Here is an 8669-nt window from a genome sequence, read left to right as displayed (position 1 = left end):
ACAAATGGCCCAACTCATTTATGGTCCGTTAACAGGCCGAAAGGAACACAGGGCCGGGAATTGACCCAACACTTAAATGGGTCGCTAAAAGGCCAAAACTCAGGTCCGACTACAAATGGCCCAACTGATTTATGGGCCATCAACAGGCTGAAAGAGACACCGGGCCGGAAATTGGCCAACACTTAAATGGGCCGCTAAAACGCCGAAACTCAGGTCCGACTACAAATGGCCCATCTGATTTATGGGCCGTCAACAGGCTGAAAGACACACCGGGTCGGAAATTAGCCCAACATTTAAATGGGTCGCTAAAAGGCCGAAAGATGTACATCCTGAAAATTGGCCCATCCATTGAATGGGTCATTAACAGGCCAAAATCTCATTGGGCCGATATTGAGCCCAAATATATAGCGGGCTGTTAACGGGCTCGAACTGACGATGGGCTGCAACGGTGTCAAATCTTTAACGGGCCGTTGACGGGCCGAATTGGCACATCTCATATGGGCCGTGGGCTTAAATGGACCTGACACAGGTAGGCCTTATATGGGCCGGCCTGCTAATTTCTACCGGGCCGGCCTTTTTCACCAGAATGGGCCACTGTTGGGCCGTGCCATGTGTCGACCTATCATAGGCGCCTCCTGTCCAATGAGTAGATGACATCTGTCCCAACAGTGAGGCAACACGTGTTTCCTCTGGCCAATGATGATTTTACACGTGGAAAATCCCCATTGGTCTGGGCTGTTAACGGGTTATCGGATCCAAAACCGGACCCGATAGATTAACGGCATTCTGTTGCGGTGGATGCCACGTGTCGGTTACCCTTGACGAAAGCACTTCTGTGACGCGCGATTTATCGTCATGGAAGTGTACACTTCCATGATGATAATTTTGGTAATGTCATGGAACACTTCTACGACGGCACAGGTATAACTATCTTGATTCTGTCATAAAATCATCACGGAAGTGTATTTTTTTGTAGTGACTTTCCGATTGATATATCCAAGAGTTCGTACTAAAATAACACCAATGCAAATTCAGTTTCATAATACTCAATCCAACACAAAGAACCTCAAGGAGTGCCCCAAGATTTCTACAGGAGAAACAAAGACAAGAACGTGCATCAACCCCTATGCATAGATTACCCCAATGTCACCTCGGGAATCCGCGAGTTGAGTGCCAAAACATATATCAAGTGAATCAATACGATACCCCATTGTCACCACGGGTATTCATAACAAGACATACACCAAGTGTTGTCAAATCCATAAAAGTATTCAATCCGATAAAGCGAAATCTCAAAGGGAAAACTCAATTCATCACAAGATAGAGAGGGGAAAACACCATATGATCTGACTATATTAACAAAGCTCGTGATACATTAAGATCATGACATCTTAAGAACACGAGAAAGAGATTAAACACATAGCTACTGGTACAAACCCTCAGCCCCGAGGGTGGATTACTCTCTTCTCATCATGGTGGCCGCCGAGATGATGAAGATCGCCACCAGTGATGATTTCCCCCTCCAGCAGAGTGCCGGAGAAGGGCTCTAGATTGGATCTCGTGGTTCTAGAACTGGCGGCGGCTGGAACAAAATTTCATTGACTCCCCTATGGTTTTTGGAATATTTGGGCATTTATAGAGCGAAGGGGCGGTGCGGGAGGCCACCAAGGTAGGCACAACCCACCTGGGCGTGCCTAGGCCCCTAGGTGCCCCCTGGTGGGTTGTGCCCCCCTCGGGGCACCCCCCCCCCCCAGGTGCTTCTCTGGCCCACTAGATGTCTTCTAGTCTAGAAAAAATCCATAAAAAGTTTCGCGGCGTTTGGACTCTGTTTGGTATTGATTTCCTGCGATGTAAAAAAACAAGCAGAAAACATCAACTGGCACTGGGCACTATGTCAATTGGTTAGTACCAAAAAATGATTATAAAATGATTGTAGAACATCCAAGAATGATAATATAACAACATGGAACAATCAAAAAATATAGATACGTTGGAGACGTATCAGCTGCGGTAGCGGCGATTGGAGATGGAGAGGCACGTTGGAGATGACAAGCCAAGGGGTCCGTCCTTGGCCCTTATATAACATTGGGAGAGTCGGTCCATGCCCCTTCACCTTCAAGCAGCGATGACCCCGCATAGAAGCCGCCAAGCTTTATGTCAGCTTGGGCAGTTGCCGAGACGTCGTGGGGAAGTGGGGGCGTCCCCCACCCCATTGTGCGCCACGCGTCGTGCCAGTCCTATAGGCAGTTGGGGCCCGCATCACTTCACCCTCTCTCCTCTTCACCTCTAACTCCTAGCAAGGTCGCGCGTGCCGCGGGCCCGGGGGCAATTGTCGGGCCCGTGGGACTGGGGGTACCCAAGCCTGTATGCCCATAGCCCAACGCGTGGCATCGTCAAGGGGCTCGGTGAGGCCCAGCATCAGGACTTGACAAGAAAGGACCTCGCGGGAGTCCCCGCCTCACGAGGCGAGCATCTACAAGCGTCATCAGGTGCCCAAGGACTCCCTGAGGGGCGGCCTCCCGAGGCCCCTCGTGGGGTGGACATCTCTAGGCGCGCCACCCCACCTCATAATGCACGTGGGTGGCGCGAGCCACGACAGGCGGAGCTAGAAGGGCGCCAGCGGGCGTCGACAAGGACTCTTTCCTCTTTGATGCTAAGGAAACAAGATCTCTCGTTGGTTTCCAAAGCAATCCCAAAAGGTTGCCGTTCCAATGGAAGAATACCAAGATGTGGGCTCGTCTGGACGGAGGTCATCGCCGAGCCCACATGCGCATCATGGGCAGGAGCTTCACAGGTGAAGACAACCTTTAGTCAGGATAGGGTGTACTACTATCCCCCTTCAAAATTGGCCATTGTGGTATCCCTTCCCATCGAGAGTTTTCGGGGAAGAGGGACAAGGCTAGTATAAGTATAGGCTAGTCTCCACCATAAAAAGGATCCGGTCCAGAGCCCTCCCGAGGCGCGACACTCTTGTTGATGTAGGGTAGAACCCTAGAGGCCGATCTTTCACATTTGAGGAGGAATCCTACCAAGAACACAAAGAACACGAGGAGGGGAACAACGGAAAACATGAGAGAACACTCAACCAACAAGAATAAAGTCACACATGTGCTAGATCATCGAGACACAAGGTGATACAAGATCCAAATCCAACAAGGGGTGTTACATACGGTAACCGGTTCTTCTCCGTGAGGAGATCTCGAAGATGGTCTTCTCCGAGAGTAGGTCTTGAATCCAAGTGGATCTTCTCCGAAGAGGTGTCGGTCCCTCGCGGTGGAGTAGATCCGGATGGATGAGCAAACCTCTATCTCAATGATCTAAACCAATGCTACCCTAACTAGGAGGAGGTGGGGGAGTATATATATAGTCTAGGGCAACGAAGGGGTAAGTGGGGGATACATGGGCCTCAGCCCGTAACTGGACACAGCCAGGGACCAGACGTCCGCTGGGCATCGGACGTCCGGTGGTTCCAAGGGGGATTGGTCGTCCGCTAGTGTTGGACGTTCGCTGAAAGTGTTCTGTGCTCGGGACACCGGACGTCCGGAAGTCTTGGACTTCTGTTAATATTGCCAGACGTCCGGTGCGGGTCGGACTTCCGCCCGCTAGAAGGTCTGTAGCAGGTGTAGGCTGGTCTTCAGGCGCCAGTCGTCCGCTGAGGGTCGGACGTCCGCTCGCTGTGAGAGGCCGGTCATCCGGTGTCGTCCGTACGTCCGCTGCTGGAGCTTCTTCGGTGGTTCCTCTTCTTGTTCCTCGCGCTTGGTGTCCTCGACGTCTTGCCCAATGCTCCTAGCTGATTCATGGCCTTCCTCCTTGTTCCTGGACATGCATAGCACACATGTTTGAGGTAGTAGCCATGTCTCACATGTGGAAAGTGATGGTTCGGAGAGGAGCGAGTTCACCTTGTGTCCCATGGCGTATAGTCGAGGTCTCATCTTATGTATCCTTGGGTCATGGGGAGTGGTTGAAGTGGACATGGGGATGATGGTAGGATGCTCTGCATCATCTCCCCCCCTTGGGAAAGATCCAACCTCGGATCGTGATCCTCATCACCATGGAAACGATTGTCGTGGATGGACTTGTAGTTGGACGGAGTTGAAGGCATGGCGCAATCCAAGTACCTCGTGGTGTCTCCGGTATGTGGTACATGAAAAATGAGCAAACACAAGCGACACTCGGAAATACAATGGTTAGCGCACACAAAGTGTCCATCAAGTAAGTATGAGTCCGTTCGGTAAGATTGTTCGTGACAAAGCGCATGAAGCTTATCAAGATGATCTAGAATGATATGAAAAGCATTCATGGAAGCAAATGCAATCATTGTGCACACAAATGTGTTGTGAATATGATCAATGCAACCATGGTGCAAAATGATGTCATAGTGAAACGGTTTATCAATAGCATGAATATGGCAATGGATGCTAAATATGTGTAGGCTATCATGCAATTGATGGTGGACAATATGATCATAATGTATGAATATGCCATCAAGAAAGATCACAAAAAATTTGCTAAGGAAATGCACAAGTTCATATATCATGGATTACATGGGAATAAAAGATGCAACAAGGCAATCATAAGGTAGGTTAATCCATGCATAGGGTGCAAACTTGTGGTGAGTATGATATGTCCATCAAGCGTGACATGTGTGAGCACAATCAACAAATATGTATGTGTTGGTGCAATGTGTCAAAGGAGTTTTGATGTACCAATGCTCGATGTCGTGGCATGAGTGGAGTTCCGAAGGTGCATCCAATAAGTGTGAGCACTCCTCAATGTGAAGGTCCATAGAGCCAATCTCCAATGTCGCTCCTTCGTTCGCGATATGTATCATGTAGACAACAAGAAGGAAACAACAATGAAAGAGTAATCCATCCAATATGCATATTTGAGGATGGCTCAAAGGGAAGGAGTTCACCTCAAGAATGTTCCAGAAGAGTTTCACATCATGTATGCCTTTACATAACCAATATGTCTCATGACGGTAATGCCTTGTGAATCCTTCAAAACGAAAGAACATAACAAACACTCGGAAAAACAAATGAGGTTAGTGGAAGTGCAAAACCTATCATTCGTGTGGTAAGATACCAAACAAGTGTATGCATCATGCTCATCATAAGAAAGGAAAAGGGAGTATTGCATAGTATGGAGGCATATGATGCGAGAACAACCAAATGCAATAGGCTCAAGTAAACAAGCACGCATCACAAGTAAGGTATCAAAGTCTCCGAGATCAATAAGCATAGTATATATGGTTGCACTCACTACAAGTGGATATGAGAGAGGCAACTAATTGACACAAGAGACAATGATCGAGATATATGATGTGAGAGGCATGAACGTATATGTCATCAACCCAAGAAAGTGAGTAAGAAAGGAACATGGGTGATGCAACCAAGCAAGTAATCATAGTGATCAAGTCAAGCAAGCTAGTAGTGTGAAGATGCAACATACTAGAGGGAATCATGGCAAGCATGTCATGTGTGCAAATAGTGGGCATGAATAATTCACATGTCATAGCACAAGCATGAAAGCAAGATATGAGGAGAGTATCATCATTGTGTTGGCAAGAAGTCCTAGGTAAATAGCAATGGAACATCATGACTCTCCCAACACAAGAATCGACAATAGCATGTGGCACATGGTAAACATGGCAATAGCAACAAGTATCTCCACCACGCATGCAAATACACATAGAAGTAGCATAATGGTGAATCATGGGTAGATACAAGCAAGGGTCACAATTGCATGGCAAAGGCATAGGAGCAAGCATAACAGGTAAAGTGAACACAATAGTATGGGCATAAGGTGAAAAGTAGTAAATAGCCCATAGCCATGTGATAGCCAAGTAGAAGAGATGCGCGTAGTCCTTGCGCGAAGGGAATGGTGGTAAGGATAGTCCACGGGATCTCAAACCGTCTTTGCTTGCTACCTCTTGAGCACTGCGTTGGTTTTCCCTTGAAGAGGAAAGGGTGATGCAGAAAAGTAGCGTAAGTATGTCCCTCAGTTTTTGAGAACCAAGGTATCAATCCAGTAGGAGGCTCCAAGCAAGTCCCTCGTACCTACACAAACAAACAAGAACCTCGCAACCAACGCGATAAATGGGTTGTCAATCCCTTCACGGCCACTTGCGAAAGTGAGATCTGATAGAGATAATAAGATAAGATAAATATTTTTGGTATTTTTATGATATATATTGGAAAGTAAAGATTGCAAAATAAAGTAGATTGGAAACTTATATGATGGAAAATAGACCCGGGGGCCATAGGTTTCACTAGTGGCTTCTCTCAAGATAGCAAAAGTATTACGGTGGGTGAACAAATTACTGTCGAGCAATTGATAGAAAAGTGCATAGTTATGAGAATATCTAGGCATTATCATGTATATAGGCATCACGTCCGCACAGACCGATTCCTGCCTGCATCTACTACTATTACTCTACACATCGACTGCTATCCAGCATGCATCTAGAGTATTAAGTTCATAAGAACAGAGTAACGCATTAGGCAAGATGACATGATGTAGAGGGATAAACTCAAGGAATATGATATAAACCCCATATTTTTATCCTCGATGGCAACAATACAATACGTGCCTTGCTGCCCTGCTGTCACTGGGAAAGGACACCGCAAGATTGCACCCAAAGCTAAGCACTTCTCCCATTGCAAGAAAGATCAATCTAGTAGGCCAAACCAAACTGATAATTCGAAGAGACTTGCAAAGATAACCAATCATACATAAAAGAATTCAGAGGAGATCGAAATATTTCTCATAGATAAACTTGATCATAAACCCACAATTCATCCGATCTTGACAAACACACCGCAAAAAGAGTTACATCAAATAGATCTCCAAGAACATTGAGGAGAACATTGTATTGAGATTCAAAGAGAGAGAAGAAGCCATCTAGCTAATAACTATGGACCCGAAGGTCTATGGTAAACTACTCACAACTCATCGGAGAGGCTATGATGTTGATGTAGAAGCCCTCCGTGATCGATTCCCCCTCCGGCAGAACGCCGGAAAAGGCCCCAAGATGGGATCTCATGGGTACAGAAGGTTGCGGTGGTGGAAATAGGGTTTCATGGTGCTCCTGGATGTTTTCAGGGTATGCAAGTATATATAGGCGAAGGAGGTCGGTCAGGGGAGCCACGAGGGGCCCACGAGGGTGGGGGCGCGCCCTCCTGTCTCATGGCCGCCTTGGCTGCTTCTTGACGTCCACTCCAAGTCTCCTGGATTGCGTTTGTTCCAAAAAGTTCTCTCCCGAAGGTTTCATTCCGTTTGGACTCCGTTTGATATTCCTTTTCTGCGAAACACTGAAATAGGCAAAAAAACAGCAATTCGGGCTGGGCCTCCGGTTAGTAGGTTAGTCCCAAAAATGATATAAAAGTGTATGGTAAAGCCCATAAACATCCAAAACAGATAATAGAATAGCATGGAGCAATCAAAAATTATAGATACGTGGGAGACGTATCATTGCTCTCAAGGGCTCGTTTCGTCAACTCATGGGATTGTGACATTGACGAGTGTTCATAAGTACCTACACCAAGCAAAGGCAAAGGAAAAATTGTGTGTGCATGGTATATGTACACATCATCCATCATGATGCAAACGTGCTTGTGTTGGTTAGCACAAAATATCCAATGCTTAAATAAATGAGATGCGTGATATAGAAACATGTCATCCATCATGATAGGTTTGCTGGTATGTATTTCATAATGGAGACTCAAAGGATGTAATGCATCATGAGAAATATCTAGAGCATTGTTATTCATGGAATGCATATGGTGCACGCAATCATGGAAATTATGCAAAGTATGGAAGGCATCAAAATCTCCTAATATGTATGAGGAAACTATGGGGGTCTCCTCATGAGCATTAGTAGAAACATCACATGGAGAATATTGACAACATCCAAAACAAAGCATATTTGTAACAATGTGATCATGGCATGGCATAGTAGATTAATTGCGCAAATCATGTAAAGGAAGCATGGCAATATCATCACAAGAGAAACAAAAGCCAATGACCATCATCTCGTCATCTATGCCATAAGTGCAAATGGGATTTATTTTAGTGGGGCATGCATAGTTACTATGTTGAGATTGAAATGATGCAATATGGGAGATCTCACTCATAGCATATGACAAGTTCAAAGGATTGTCAAACATGATGTGACCAAAAGAATTTTCACATGATATCCTATGGGGCATAGCATCACAACTAGGCAACTCAACATGTTCATCATCATATTCATCATAAATTGGTAAGTCATGACATGAGGAAGTCGCACTAGCATGAAGCATGGGAATAGGTGGATCAACATCATGCAAGCAATCAATGTCAAGAGAGTCCACTAGTGGGACAAGAGAAGCACCATCACCTATGTTACCTTTGGAGCTTCGCTCATGTGTTGTAGGTGAGGTGTCGAAGATCCACTCGTTGTCATCTTCATCTTGATGGAACCATGTGGGGGGTGCATCATCGTCCACCATGGCCACCATCGTCTTCTCTGAAGGTATGGACTCGTCGAGGATAGGCATGTCGTCATGTAGGAGACCTAGCACGGAAGAAGAAAACACACTAGGAGTAGAGGTTAAGTCGTTAGAAATCATAGTGGCCTCACATGCCGTGTCAACTACCTCACTCGCTAAGTGTTGTGGATCACTCAC

This window comes from Triticum dicoccoides, chromosome 1B, assembly GCF_002162155.2.
Source record: "Triticum dicoccoides isolate Atlit2015 ecotype Zavitan chromosome 1B, WEW_v2.0, whole genome shotgun sequence".
In the NCBI taxonomy this organism is placed as follows: Eukaryota; Viridiplantae; Streptophyta; class Magnoliopsida; order Poales; family Poaceae; genus Triticum; species Triticum dicoccoides.
Note: the sequence above shows the minus strand (reverse complement) of the source record.